At 41.7% G+C, this 14,367-nt stretch overlaps 1 long non-coding RNA gene across 2 annotated transcripts; it reads left to right on the plus strand.

The window, feature by feature from the left end:
• The first annotated feature begins 117 nt into the window (after positions 1 to 117).
• Positions 118 to 9,099, plus strand: LOC135271801 (uncharacterized). 2 transcript variants are annotated; one of them, XR_010339932.1, is made up of 2 exons: positions 118 to 510; positions 8,432 to 9,099. It is a non-coding gene; the product is annotated as an uncharacterized LOC135271801 (long non-coding RNA). The 2 variants fall into 2 exon arrangements; XR_010339933.1 differs by lacking the exon at positions 118 to 510 and adding an exon at positions 2,326 to 7,431.
• The last annotated feature ends 5,268 nt before the right edge of the window (positions 9,100 to 14,367 follow it).

The following is a 14,367-nucleotide window of genomic DNA, read 5'->3' on the forward strand; positions in this document are numbered from 1 at the left end:
TGCGGGCGCGGCTGGACCACAGCGGACGACTTTGTGAGGACTTTCGGCATCTTCCGCCCCCCTCCAGCCCGACACCCCTGGGGCCGGCGCGCCACGTTACAGCTCCGGGCCCGACCCGCCACCCTGCCGGCTCGGGGGACCTGGACCTCCGATCCCGAGGATGGGGAACCTCGAGACCTCAGACCCCCCGCGGGAGGACCTCGAGACCTCAGATCCTCAGTAGGGGAGTGAATTAGACTTCGGATCCCTGAGGCAGCAAATTCCTGTGGGGGTACCCCAGGACCTGAGATCACCGCGGGGTGACCCCAGACCTCACATTCAGACAACCGCCAGGCCGCCTATCCGCCGGGGACTCCTCACTATCCCGGCGAGCCCTCTCAAGGGCTCGGAGCTCAAGGGCTCGGTCCTCCAGCTGCTCTGCACTGTGGGCTCCCAGGCTCAAACTTCCCGCCCGCGGAGGCCCGCCCCGGAAGCAAGCCGATTCAGGGGAAGTTACCTGTCTAGTCCAAGGTATTACAGCTGGTAACTGATGGAGATGTTGGTATTGAAACCTATCTACTTTTAGTTCTTTTTATTGAATCTAAAGGTAGAATATATGTACAACAGTATCAACTACCATCTACTCAGGTCTCTGTTTCATCTATTTATTCATTCACTCTCAGTTCTTTCAGATGTCAATTGGATCTGTGATTCTGAAGAATTGCCTTGAGTATATGCAGCCTCAAAATGCCACTTCCTAGGCTCAGTCTTTGGTCAATATCTATCATTATCACAAGTTATTCCTCTAATAAATTCTACTCTGGAGATACAGCGTTATGGTTTACTTCGGAGTGTGAGTTCAGCTCGTTGAAGACCCAAGTACTTTCTTACTGAGAAAGTGATATTGATCTCTGTAGGTTTAGAATTAAATGATGACATGATGAAGTATATAAACCAATTACTTTTGGTCAAGGTGGTTAAAAATAAGTTTAGTATTTGATAGACTCTTCAGCTCCACAATTTTGAATATTTTCTCCTATGATTTCTTCTAGAAATATTACTGCTTTAACCCAGGAGTTGTATCTTAGGTAGGTCTAGGATCTAAGGTAGGTCTAGGATCTACTTTTTTTTTTTTTTTTTTTTTTTTGAGGTAGGGTCTCACTCTGTTGCCCCAGCTGGAGTGCAGTGGTGTAATCACAGCTCACTTTAGCCTCAACCTCTTGGGCTCATAGGATAGGATCGACTTTTAATTAACTTTTGTACACAATGTGAGATAGGGGCCAAAGTTCATTTTTTGCATGTATATATATGCAAATATTCCAGCAGCATTTGTTAAAAAGTTATTTTTGTCTCCACTGCATTTTCTTTGTGTTTTTGTCAAAATCTGTGTTGCGCATATATATGTGTTTCATTAGGCTTCCTATTCTATTCCATTGAGCTATCTGTCTTTTTGCCACCAGCACCATGCTGTTTTGATTATTATAGCTATATAAATAAGTGATGAAATCAGGTAATTTATGTCCTACAACTTTATTTTTCAAGGTTGTTTTGTATCTTCTAGATTCTTCAGATTTCCTCATAAATCTTAAGAGTCAACTTGTCATTTTGCATAAAAAAATAAGACTGCTGGGATTTTGATTGCGATTGTGTTGACTCTACAGGTCAATTTGGGGAGAATTGACATTTTAACCACATTCAATCTTCTGACCCATTAACTTTTATTTAGATCTTTTAAAATTTAGGTCTTTTATCTTAGTGATGTTTTGTACTTTTCACAAGATAGGTCTTTTATAACTTTTGTTAGATTTTAACCTAAGTATTTTTATTTATTTATTTATTTTGAGACAGGATCTTACTCTGTCACCCAGGCTGGAGTACAATGCTGTGATCATGGCTCACTGCAGCCTCGACCCTCCTGGGCTCAAGCCATCCTCCCACCTCAGCCTCCCGAGTAACTGGGACTGCACGTGCACACCACCATGCCAAGTTAATTTTTTAAATTTTTTATAGACACAGCGTCCCACCATGACATAATCTCAGCTCACTGCAACCTTTGACTCCAAGGTTCAAGCAATTCTCCTGCCTCAGCCTCCTGAGTAGCTGGGACTACAGGCACATGCCACCACACCCAGCTAATTTTTCTTTTTTTTTAAAGTAGAGATGGGGTTTCACTATGTTGGCCAGAATGGTCTCAATTTCTTGACCTTGTGATCCACCCGCCTGGGCCTCCCAAAGTCCTGGGATTACAGGCGTGACCCACCCCGCCCAGCCTCCTATGGCTATTTTTGTTACTTTAATTAAGTGGATAATTAACTGCCTGGTGACAGAGCGACACTTAATCTCAACAACAACAAAAAAAGGCATAGGAGATTCTATGATTGTAAGAAAAAATAGCTTTTTTTAAGGTGAAAAGATTTAGTTCCCTTAAATAATCAAGGATATGATAAAGCACTAGAAATTATTCTAATAAAACACAGTCACTGATTCCTAGGTGGTATTAATGAAAAAAAATTTCTAAAAGTTATTGAAATAGTAAGGAAGACTTGTTTTTTTTTGAAGACTGAAGGTTTATTATTACTCAATCAGTCTCCCCAAGGAGCATTCAGGGATTAGAGTTGGAGTGCAGTGGCATAATCACAGCTCACTGCAACCTGTGCCTCCTGGCTTCAAGTGATTTTTCTGCCTCAGCCTCCTGAGTAGCTGGGATTACAGGCACCCCTCACCACACCTGGCTAGTTTTCGTACTTTTAGTAGAGACGGGGTTTTGCCATGTTGACCAGGCTGGTCTGGAACTCCTCAGGTGATCCGCCCTCCTGGGCCTCCCAAAGTGCTGGGATTACAGGCCTGAGCCACCATACCCAGCCCAGGGGATCAGAGTTGTTAAGGATAACTTGGTGAGTCAGGGATAGCCAGTGAGTCAGGAGTGCTGATTGGTTGAGTTGGAGATGAAATCCTAGGGAATTAAAGCTGTCTTCATGTGTTGAGTCAGTTCCTGGGTGGGGGCCACAGATCAGATGAGCCAGTTTATCCATCTGGGTGGTGCCAGCTGATCCATCAAGTGCAGGGTCTGCAAAATATCTCAAGCACTGATCTTAGTTTAGAGAGAGTCCGAATCTTGTCGCCTCCAACTGTATGACTTCTAAACCATAATTTCTAATCTTGTGGCTAATTTGTTAATCATAAAAAGACAGTCTAGTCCCTAGGCAAGAAGGAAGTTTGTTTTCGGAAGGGACTGTTTTTCTGTTTGTTTTAAACTATAAACTGTAAGCTAAGTTCCTCCCAAAGTTAGTTCAGCCAGTGCCCAGGAATGAACAAGGACAGCTTGTTAGGTCAGATCTCTTTCACTGTCTCAGTTTACAATTTTGCAGTGGTGGTTTCAATCCTTCCCTTTGGTTTTTTGTTTGTTTGGTTGTTTTGAGACAGTTTAGCTGTTCTTGCCCAGACTGGAGTATGATGATGTGGTCTTGGCTCATTGCAACCTCTGCCTCTGGGTTCAAGCAATTCAAGAATTTGTTAAAGTGTTGTTTCACAGTGAACTATGATCCTATTTAATCAAGTGTTCAAAGCTTTTGGCATTTTTGACAGCTTCCCCAAATTCTAAATTAAATCTTTTTAACCAGTTTCTCCAATTATGTCCTGTTACAAAATGTAGAAGTGGCTTTGGAATTCTGTAATTAGCAGAAGCAGGAAGAGCATTGAGGTGCATATTAGAAAAAGCCTATATTGGTTGGGTACAGTGGCTCACACCTGTAATCCCAGCACTTTGGGAGGCCAAGGCACATGGATCATCTGAAGTTGAGAGTTCGAGACCAACCTGATCAACATGGAGAAACCCCATCTCTACTAAAAATACAAATAAAACTAGCCAGGTGTGGTGGCACACACCTGTAATCCTAGCTACTTGGGAGACTGGGACAGGAGAATCACTTGAACCCTGGAGGCAGAGGTTGTGGTGAGCTGAGATCATGCCATTGCTCTCCAGCCTGGGCAACAAGAGCAAAACTCTGTCTCCAAAAAAAAAAAAAAAAGAGAGAGAGAGAGATTGAGACCATCATCCTGGCCAACATGGTGAAACCCCATCTTTACTAAAAATACAAAAATTAGCTGGGCATGGTAGTGCATGGCTGTAGTCCCAGCTACTCAGGAGGCTGAGGCAGGAGAATCACTTGAACCCAGGAGGCAGAGGTTGCAGTGAACCAAGATCGTGCCACTACACTCCAGCCTGGCGACAAGGCGAGACTCTATCTCAAAAAAAAAAAAAAAAAAGAAGGAAAGAAAAAAAGAAAAAGCCTGCATTGTCATTGATGGGCCAAAGAAGGCGATTCTCTTAAGGGCTCAGAAGAAAAGACATGTAGAAAAAGCCTCATTCTTCTAAGACATTACTTAAGTGGTTATGCTCAGAGTGTTGGTAGAAATATGGTCAATTAAGGCAATTCTGATGAGGTGTCAGAAGTGAGGGGCATGTTATTAGAAACAGGCAGAAAAGCCATCCTTGTTATAAAGTGGGAAATAACTCGGCTGAATTGTGTTGAGTCCTAATGTTTTGTGAAAAGAAGAACTTATGAGCAATGAAGCAGGATATTTGGTGGAAGAAATCTTTAAGTAAAGTACAGCATGGCTTCTCCTGATTGTCTATAGTAAACTGCCAGGAGGGAATCAGATTACATACAGAATTTATAATCAATTCTTTATATTAATTATGAAGGAAAAAACCCAGCCACTTCACAATGGAGAAACATAGCAGATACCACCTTTCTAAAGCAATCAAACATCACTAGTAAAGGGATAAACAGATACCAGGTGCCTCATGATATGAAGCAGTGAGAAGCATACATCACTTCCGGGGGTTCCTGCCAAGAATTCATAACCCAGATGGAATTCTGAGAAATCATCACACAATTCCAAATCAAGGGACTTTCTACAAAATAACTGGCCTGCATCCTTCAAAAACGTCAATGTCATAAAAAACAAAGAAATATGAGTAACTGTGGCAGCTTAAAGGAAACTATAGCAACTAAGTGGGATGTGTGATTCTGGACTGAATCTTGAACCAGAACAAAACAATTAAAAAGTAATTTCTATGACGAGTAGTAATGAGACAATTAGCAAAATGTGGAAAAGTTCTGTATATTAGATACCAGTGTTGTATAAATGTCAGTTCTCTGATTGTGGTCATTTTATTGTGGTTACTTACCAGAATGCCTTATTTTAGGATAATACACACTGAAGTATTTAAGGGTAGGTAGCATCATACTTATAACTTCCTCCCACATATTTTAAGGAAAAAAAAATGCATGCAGCACACATACCTTCATATATGTAGAATGATAATGAAAAAGCAACATTAACATTTGGGGATCTGGGTGAATGGCTTACGGGAATTCATTTTTGTACTATTTTTGTACATTTTGTATTCTTGTGCTTTTACTATAAGCCTGAAATTGTTTTAAAATATGAAGGCAGTATAATTATGGCAGGAAAATAGCTGACTGGGCCACATTATTATTAGCCCTAATGGTCCTCAACTGTCAGGGTAGAAGGCAAATACTGGTGACCGTCGAGTCCCAGTCTCATGTGCCCAGCGTGATTGTAACCAACTAGACTATGCTTGCTTATGCACATGGCAACAGAAAATAAGGAGTCCAAGAATATGCAACCCAGAAATCAAACTCAACCATTGAATAGAGCTGGCTTAGTCGGATCAGAGCTACTGTAACAAAATATAAATTGGGTGGCTTGGCTGGGTGCAGTGGCTCACACCTGTAATCCCAGCACTTTGGGAGGCTGAGGCAGGTGGATCATGAGGTCAAGAGATAGAGGCCATCCTGGCCAACATGGTGAAACCCCGTCTCTACTAAAAGTACAAAAATTAGCCTGTCATAGTGGCAGGTGCCTATAATCCCAGCTACTCAGGAGGCTGAGGCAGGAAAATTGCTTGAACCTGGGAGGCGAAGGTTGCAGTGAGCTGTAAGTTGCAGTGAGCCACTGCACTCCAGCTTGGTGCAGAGCAAGACTGTGTCTCATAAATAAACAGGTGGCTTATAAACAACAGAAATGTATTGCTCACAGTCTGGAGGCTGGACATCTAAGATGACTGTGCTGGCTGATTTGGAGTCTGCTGAAGGTTGCTGTTGACTTCAGAGATCCAATTCCTTGATGTGTCTAAATGTGGTGGAAGGGACTTGCTAGCTCCCTGGGGCCTCTTTTATAAGGGCACTAATCCTACTCATGAGGGTGTATAACCTAATCACCTTCCTAAAGTACCAGCACATTGAGAGTTAGGATTTCAATGTATAAGTTTGGGGGCGGGCACAAACATTCAAACCATAGCAACAAGTCACCCTATCAATAGACAGGCAGTTCTTGCTATCCCATTTAAACATTTTTGTTAAGGGTAGGAAGAATTAAGAAATTCTGATGTCTAGGAAAATACTGGTATAAAATAAAATATTAAAAGAAATTTATTCCTCATATAAACTTTGGAAAGCTATTTACTCTGTCCAGAATATAGTCTCAAGTTTTTGATTTAGTGCTGTTTCAAGGGCAGTTTTGGAGCGGTTGCAAAAAGCTTTGTTAAAAAATAAATAAATAAAAGATTTAAGACTTGACTAAGCAATAGCATATTGAAAAAGACCTCTCCCTGACACAAGAAAATACTAAATTTAAAGGATGCTATCATCCAATCCAATCTATTTGTTTGACAGATTAGAGAAATCAGGCTAGCAACTCAGAAAGAAAGCCACTTAAATTAGTATCCATTCTAGAACTTGGACCTGTTGCCATCCAGGCTGATCTGTTAATTTTTCATTCGCTATTATTTCCATAGATATTTATCGAGCATCTTCTATGTCCCAGGAGCTATGTTAGGCTCCAGATGATAATGAACCTCTTCTCACTTGACTTACTCCCTCTTCATAGTACAAGGACTGCCTATCACCAAAGCCTAAGGACTAAAAATCTCATTATGAAGAACAAAGTGAATTAAAATTAATGAGCTAAAGGAGACCTGACATTTGCACTAATATGCTCTTGTATTTTTTCATCATAGCATTTCTATTCAAGATTTTTAATCAGATAATTCCATCTAAAAAAAAGATCTCATAACCTAAAACAGGGCAGCTCTGCTTCTTCATTTTTATTCTCCACAGAAGGATAAAAGATGAAAGCTATTTTTTCTCTACCACCACTCACCTGCAATAAAGGTAGCTGTACTAGAAAGCCCCTTTGAAAACACCCAGGGCAAAGGAAAAGCTGAAAATGCTGATTTTTTGTGAGACCCACACTTGGACTCAGCAGGTGGTGGGCATTTCAGAGATTTCTTCCTAACAGCCTGACAACACTTGGACAGGATTCAGGACGCGAACCTCTCTGCGAAGTCCAAGCAAACAAGTCAGATGAAAGGTCCGTGCACTTCAGAAGGAATATCCTGGCGCCCTGGAGTCTGAAGTTGCCGTGAGTCTTCCCTTCTCAGGTGCATAGCATAAACATTTAGGGCATCTGTGGATCTGGGTTTCCTAGGAGTTCATGAATTTCAAAGGTAAAGCACAGATCATTCAGGTACATTTTCTTTTATGGTGTTTCTATAAAACCAAAAAAAAAAAAAAAAAAGAAAAGATGGTGGAGAAACTTGACTAGCATTTGTTAAATCTAACAGGGAAGTATATTTCAAGTGAAAATATAGTTCTATTGATATTAGAAGCTAGTGTGACTGTTTTCTTGAATAATAATTGCCAAATACCCTTCTCTTTAATGTAAATTTTTTTAAAAAGGCATTATCCTCCAGCCTGGGTAACAAGAGTGAAACTCCATCTCAAAAAAAAAAGGCATTATCTGTTTTACAATGAGACTATTTGACAGGATAGAATATTTTTTATGCTTGCTCACAAACAGGAAATATTTCTAAAAATCATGTGTACTGGACTGAGATAAGTGAATGACTGGAAGAGGAGAAGAAGCAGAGGGACTGAAAAGACAAAGGACCCAAATTATTTGCAATAAAAATAATGATTTATCTTAGTTTTATGCCTTGGTCAGTTATTGCCTATTGCTCAATGCTTTTGAGCAATAAAAATGCAACTTTGTGGCTGACTGAAGAAGCCGAGATAGTAGAGTTCTTAGCCGAATGAACTCAAATATGAACTTAAGGATTTCTTGGGACCTGACTAGCCATTTCACTGAAGTGCCAAGCAATATATAACCAGTTGTCTTTATTTTTACTTGGATCTGTGGAAAACTCAGTCAGAAAACCTGAAACTATCACCCTTTTACATGCTGAACAGATGAAAATTTAATACAGATTGCTAGGGGATTCCTTCTAGTTTAAATGCTAGTTTTTTTTTTAATGTTGTATTCAGTTACCTGAGTAATTATAATTTTGAAAATGTAAATGTACCCTTTCCCCTTGTTCTTATAGCATTTAATCTGTGTGCCTCTTCCTTCATTCATTCCACAGATGCTTACTGACCACCTCCTATGACCCTGGCACAGTGTATAGAAGGATCCACGGATACTGCAGTGTACCAAGTAGACAGGGTCCCTTCCTCAGGAAAGGGAGAAGAATACACCATCAAGAAGCAGGTTGTTCAAAAGAATTTTCTGTGGACTAAAGCAGTTGTTCTTCAGCACTCTTATTCTGATTTAAAGGTAAATTGCCTCCATTTTTTTTCTGGAAGCAAAATGATAAACACAGAAAGCACCCATTTTGGGAAAATGGCCAGAGTATCCTGTTAAACTGAAAAAAAAAGAGAGAGAGAGAAGTAGAGCATCAAATTATAGGTCGGATTATCTCAGATGTGTTAAAAATTTACTGTTCAGGGGCCATATTCAAGCTGGGACACACTGGCACAGCTGTGCTCATTGCTAAAATACAGGAATATTCCTGGGTCACTTGAAGATACTGCTGTCTTGAACCACCTTAGGATTTGCTGCCCCAGCTAGCTTTACCTTTCTCCTGGTCTCCAGCTGGCTTCCCAGGCATCCAGCGACTGAAGAGTTAACATGGGGCCCAGTGGGGACCTGCAGGACTCATCTCCACACTCAGCTGAGATCTGTTCTCATTATTGGCTGCCTGTGCCATGCTCACTGTTCAATTTAAAAAAAAAAAATTACCTCTATTTAAATACAGAAATAACTTTTTTCTTTTTTTAACTTAATTTTTATTTTCATAGGTTATTGGGGAAAAGGTCATGTTTGGTTACATGGGTAAATTATTTAGCGGTGATTTGTGAGATTTTGGTGCACCCATCACCTGAGCAGGACACGCTGCACACAATTTGTAGCCTTTTATCCCTCACCCCCTTTCCCCCTTTCCCCCTGAGTCCCAAAGTCCATGTGTTATTTTTATGCCTTTGTATCCTCATAGCTTAGCTCCCACTTATGAGTGAGAACATATTAAAGCAGGAATGGCAAGAAACAAACCTCTCGAACACAGAACTGAAGAAGGAAGTGGCTTTTTATTTGGCCAGGAGCTGCGGGGGACTACAGCCTCATTCACCGAGCTCCCCAAGAAGCAGCTTCTTTCCCCTTTTACCGGCTTACAATGCTAAAGGGGAAACTGAGGTGAAACTATGTCATTATCCATTGGCTAGATGTCAGACCTTACAATCTTTTGGCTTCATTGATTTGCTAGTTCATATCCAGCGAGAGCAGGAACAGGTAGGGGAGGGGGCTTACAGAGACAAAACAAAGGCAGTGAATTATTAGTTGGCAGAGGTATTTCCAGGAGGGAGCCTGGGTCATGCAAACATGGGGGACATGACCCAGTGCTGAGCTCTAGCCAGTAGTGATAACATTCATTTGCAACTCTTTCAAGGCTTATAGATAGTAGAGACGCTGGAAACCGAAAAGGGAGTCATCTTCCCAGCTCTTTGCTATTTTATTTTATATTTTTCTCTTTTTACACCCTCCTTCCCATCTGGAGGGAAGGGGAGTAAGGAGGTGGAGACCAGGAAAGGGAAGGAGGCGAGGGGGTCTCCCCTCTCAGTATGATGTCTGGTTTTCCATCCCTGAGTTTAAATACAGAAATAACATTTTCCTAATACCAAAACTGACTGCAATTCCTCTTGTCTCCTGAGACAGATTTTAAATTTTGCTCCAGGGCAGGCAAGGTGGCTCACGCCTGTAATCCCAGCACTTTGGGAGGCTGAAGGGGTGGATCTCAAGGTTGGGAGTTCAAGACCAGCCTGACCTATATGGTAAAACCCCATCTCTAGTAAAAATACAGAGTTTAGCAGGGCATGGTGATGTGTGCCTGTAGTTCCAGCTACTCAGGAGGCTGAGGCAGGAGAATCGCTTGAACCTGGGAGGCGGAGGTTGCAGTGAGCCAAGATCGTACCATTGCACTCCAGCCGGGGTGACAGCGAGACTCCATCTCAAAAAAATTTTTTTTTGCTCCAGGGTAAAAATGCTTTTATTTATTCGCCCCTCCCCTCCTCATTTTCCCACTCGTTCATACAGAAACACTGGAAGGAGGACTCTCCAGGAAGGGCAACAACACCTGCAAGGCTGGACGCCAACACAGGGCCTGGAGAGTGAGAAACTAAAAGGAAGTCTGGTAGGGAGGAAAGCAGGCAGAGTGTGAAGAGTGGGTGGGGCCAGGTCATCAGCTCCTCATGGAGTCTGGACTTCATTCTAAGGAAGCTAGTGGTCCAGATTAAACTCATGGGAACAGATCGTTCTGGATGCTGGGTGGAGTTTGAAAGGCCACAAGGATGGAGTTGCAAACAGGAAAGACAAGGTAGATGTTACTTACATGACAGGCGAGAGCTGATGATGTTTGGGCTTTCTCACAGCATGGTGGTTTCAGGGTAGTTGGATTTCTTAAGGATTGCTGGCTTCCCCTAGGGCAAGTGTTGCAAGAAATCCAGGCAGAACTGCGAGGTACCTTATGACCTAGTCTCAGAAGACACAGGACGTTACTTTTCCCACGGGACTGCCTTTTCGCTCAGTCACCCAGGCTAGTGCAGTGGCATGATCTAGACTCACTGCAATCTCCACCTCCTGGGCTCAAGCCATTCTCTTGCCTCAGCCTCCAGAGTAGCTGGGATTACAGTCACCCACCACCACACCCAGATAATTTTTGTGTTTTTAGTAGAGACAGGGTTTTACCATGTTGGCCATGCTGGTCTTAAACTCCTGACCTCAGATGATCACCTGCCTCCTCCTCCCAAAGTGCTGGGATTACCAGGCATGAGATACCACGCCCAGCCCCAGCCTGTTTTTTTAATTAGAACAATTTTAATTGTAAGTAACACAAAACAAAATTTATCATTTTACCGTTTTAAGGGTACAGTTCAGTAGTGTTAACGTCGTGGACCTTTCTGTGCAATAGATCTCCAGAGCTTTTTCATCTTACAAAACTGAAACTTTGTATCCTTAAATAACATTCCATTGCCCCCTCTCTCCAGCCCCTGGTAACTGCCATTTTACTGTCTCTAAGAATTTAACTACTCTAGGTACCTCAGATAAGCAGACTTGTATAGAATTTGTCCTTTGTGACTGGCTTATTTTAGTTGATATAATGTTCTCAAGGTTCATTTACTTTGTAGCATATGTCAGAATCTCCTTCCTTTTTAGGGCTGAATAATATTCTATTGTATGTAGAGACTACATTTTGTTTATCCGTTTATCCGTGGGTGGACTCTTCGGTTGCTTCCGGCTCTTGGCTGTTGTAAATAATGATACTGTGAACATGGGTGTGAACATCTCTTCAAAATCCTGCTTTCAGTCATTTTGAATGCATACCCAGAAATGGTATATGGTAATTTGTCATTTAATAGTTGAAAATATTTCTTAAGAGGAGATGTGCTCTCAACATGTGAATAATGAAAGGATCTGGATAAAACAGAACCCTGGATGTTGTTATCACATGTAAAAACAAAAGCTTTGTTGTATTTTGATAGTCTCCTTGGCCTCTTTACTCCTTAACAATTCAGTAGTAAAAAGGAAATATAACAAGTCAACCAGGTAAGAGTAGCATAAATATGGCACCTCAGAGAGCAGTATTAAAGCTCGCAGCTCTGAAGGACTTAACATGGCCTGACAAAAAATAGGTAGAAAATGGAAAGATTTGAAAGAAAAAAGATTGAGAGAAAATAAAAACACTACCTTGAAATTGTGGAGAAACGTATTTGTAATCTCATTTAAAAATTTTACGTAACTTTTTAAATATAAAATCTGAATGAAAAATGTACTATAAAAGTGCTATTGAACAGCACCATGGATAGCGCTCTTCCCTGAAACCATTGCTGGGGTGCCTGTGGGATAAAAGGCCATCTTCATTTTCTATTTTGGGGCAGAAACACTGAACACTTTGGCTGTGTTTTACAAATTTTTGTTTTGTTTTGTTTTCTTTTCTTTTTTGAAATGGAGTCTTGCTCTTGTTGCCCAGGCTGGAGTGCAATGGTGTGATCTTGGCTCACTGCAACCTCCACCTCCCAGGTTCAAGTGATTCTCCTGCCTCAGCCTCCTAACTAGCTGGGATTACGGGTGCCACCATGCCTGGCTAATTTTTGTACTTTTTGTAGAGGCAGGATTTCAGCATACTGGCCAGCTGGTCTCGAACTTCTGACCTCATGATCTGCCCGCCTCAGCCTCCCAAAGTGCTGGGATTACAGGTGTAAGCCACTGTGCCTGGCTGTTTTTTTCTTTTAATTTCATTTTTATTTGATGGTGTATTTCATTTATATTTTTAAAAGAGAAATTGCCTAGATGACTGATAGGCTAATATCAACCCCATTTAAATTCTAATCAAAGGATCAGGGCAGCAAAAATTTTATTGGTTTTAATAAACTGTATTCAAAAATTGCCGACTAGTTATAAAATGAATGAGGAAATTATTAGAATGGAGACTGTGAAAGTTCAAGCTATTCAGGTCCTGAGACTACTAGAGATGCCCGTTAACCCCACAGGATTGTTCAGGGCTCTGCCATTGGAAGCCACCTGTAGTGGAGGATTAGATTGAAGACAAAATGCATGATTTGAGTACTGATCAAAGTGATCTTATCAGAACTTTTGGCATCCCATTCGTTGTGTTGAATTGAAAACTATCCAGGAGTGAAAGCTGAGGTTCCTGTAATGTCAGATCAGGCAATGGTGTGGGATCCTGGAGCTACTTATGATGGAAACCTTCTTTCAGCCTGCAAAGTTACACTACTCTGAGTAGGTAGAGGCATACTCATTGTAGGGTCAGCCAGACTCAGCAGAATGGCTGACGGTGGGATTGAGGGTTATGCTCAGGTAAGGAGCAAGTCGAGTTTTTAATATCCAGCTTGCTGCCAACTAACTGTTTCCCCAGATAGTTGTTTGTGTTAAAGTATATTGAAGGGGCCGGGTGCAGTGTCTCACGCCTGCAATCCCAGCACTTTGGGAGGCAGAGGCGGATGACTCATGAAGTCAGGAAATCGAGACCATCCTGGCTAACGCAGTGAAACCCCATCTCTACAAAAAATTAGCCAGGCGTGGCAGCATGAGCCTGTAGTCCCAGCTACTCGGGAGGCTGAGGCAGGAGAATCACTTGAACCCTGGAGTTAGAGGTTGCCATGAGCTGAGTTGTGCCACTGCACTCCAGTCTGGGTGACAGAGCGAGACTCCATATATGTGTGTGTGTGTGTGTGTGTGTGTGTATATATAAAATGTATATTGAAGGATGGTAGCCACTGAACAGTGAATATTTCACGTTAGTCTTGTGGTACAAAAAGAGAAATCTCTCTCTTTTTTTTTGAGACAGAGTCTTGCTCTCATTGCCCAGGCTGGAGTGCAGTGGCACTCCAGGTCATAACTATGACGCCAAGGTCTTAATTAAGTGAAAATACTAATGGGCGGGTGTTAGGGACTGGTATGTGTCTCCTCCCAAATCTTATGTGTTGAAGCCCAGTGTGACGGCTTAGAAACGGGACCTTTAAGGGGTAATTAAGGTTAAATGAGGTCGTAAGGGTGGGCTCTAATCCAATGTGACTGATACTCTCATAAGAAGGAGAAGAGACATTAGAGATTTCTGTCTACTAAAGTCACACACACAAAAAGGCCATGTGATTGACAGCAAGGTGCCAATAGATTCAGTTCCCGATGAGGTTCCTTTTCCTGGCTGTCTGCAGGCCAGGAAGAGGGGCCTCATCGGGAACTGAAGCTACTGGCACCTTGATCTTGGACTTACCAGCCTCCATAACTGTAAGAAAGTAAGTGTTTGTGGTTTAAACCACCTAGCGTATGCTATTTTGTTATGGCAGCCTAGGCAGACTAATATAGCAGGTGAACTGATCCATACCATTTTTTTTTTACAACATCTGCAAAATATTGAAAGCAGATGATTCTTTAAGTACTTGGGATCCATTCAACAAGAAGTATTGTAATTTTTTTTTTTTTTTTTGAGACAGAGTCTTGCTCTGTCAC

Source organism: Aotus nancymaae, unplaced genomic scaffold, assembly GCF_030222135.1.
Source record: "Aotus nancymaae isolate 86718 unplaced genomic scaffold, 86718_ANA_hifiasm-v0.15.2.pri h1tg000090l, whole genome shotgun sequence".
In the NCBI taxonomy this organism is placed as follows: domain Eukaryota; kingdom Metazoa; phylum Chordata; class Mammalia; order Primates; family Aotidae; genus Aotus; species Aotus nancymaae.